Consider the following 1,465-nt stretch of genomic DNA (forward strand, 5'->3'; position numbering starts at 1 on the left):
CGACTGAATGTGTCGCTACCTGATAAAAGAAACACCTATGTTAGGTCGCTCCTTGATGAAATCTATGTAGCGACGCTTGCTACGATTATTATTAGTGCCGCTTTGACTGAATGTGTCGCTACCTGATAAAAGAAACACATATGTTAGGTCGCTCCTTGATGAAATCTATGTAGCGACGCTTGGTACGATTATTATTAGTGCCGCTCCGACTGAATGTGTCGCTACCTGATAAAAGAAACACATATGTTAGGTCGCTCCTTGATGAAATCTATGTAGCGACGCTTGGTACGATTATTATTAGTGCCGCTCCGACTGAATGTGTCGCTACCTGATAAAAGAAACACATATGTTAGGTCGCTCCTTGATGAAATCTATGTAGCGACGCTTGGTACGATTATTATTAGTGCCGCTTCGACTGAATGTGTCGCTACCTGATAAAAGAAACACCTATGTTAGGTCGCTCCTTGATGAAATCTATGTAGCGACGCTTGGTACGATTATTATTAGTGCCGCTTCGACTGAATGTGTCGCTACCTGATAAAAGAAACACCTATGTTAGGTCGCTCCTTGATGAAATCTATGTAGCGACGCTTGGTACGATTATTATTAGTGCCGCTTCGACTGAATGTGTCGCTACCTGATAAAAGAAACACCTATGTTAGGTCGCTCCTTGATGAAATCTATGTAGCGACGCTTGCTACGATTATTATTAGTGCCGCTTTGACTGAATGTGTCGCTACCTGATAAAAGAAACACATATGTTAGGTCGCTCCTTGATGAAATCTATGTAGCGACGCTTGGTACGATTATTATTAGTGCCGCTTCGACTGAATGTGTCGCTACCTGATAAAAGAAACACCTATGTTAGGTTGCTACTTGATGAAATCTATGTAGCGACGCTTGCTACGATTGTTATTAGTGCCGCTTCGACTGAATGTGTCGCTACCTGATAAAAGAAACACCTATGTTAGGTCGCTCCTGGATGAAATCTATGTAGCGACGCTTGCTACGATTAGTGCAATAGTCCTAAACTAATAGGACGCGGTACACAAGAAGAGACCGCCTTAGCATAATAGGTAGCTACTTGATGAAATCTATCGGCGATTGCCCAGACGGTCACCCTTTCGGATAACCAGGCGAAACGTTGCTTAACTTCAGTGATCCATGCAGAACTAGTGCAATTAACGGGCTATTACCGTTGGCTCCTCAGGTAAAAAGTGAAGTGTTATTACAGGGTGTCTACCAAAATGGAAAAATAAAATTCCCTGACTTTTCTCGGTTTTCCAGTCCATTTTTTCCAAATTTCCAGTCTACTTTTTCAAGATTTTCCACTTTGTTCCCACTGCGTCACAACAGATTTTTTTTTTTTCAAGTAATGTTCCCAAGCCTGTTCAACATTAATTCTCCAATCTTTTTTCATCCCACTAGGGTAAGGGCTTAAGTCCTCCATTTGCACATGAAATAA

This window comes from Diaphorina citri, unplaced genomic scaffold (genome assembly GCF_000475195.1).
Source record: "Diaphorina citri unplaced genomic scaffold, Diaci psyllid genome assembly version 1.1 scaffold769, whole genome shotgun sequence".
In the NCBI taxonomy this organism is placed as follows: Eukaryota; Metazoa; Arthropoda; class Insecta; order Hemiptera; family Psyllidae; genus Diaphorina; species Diaphorina citri.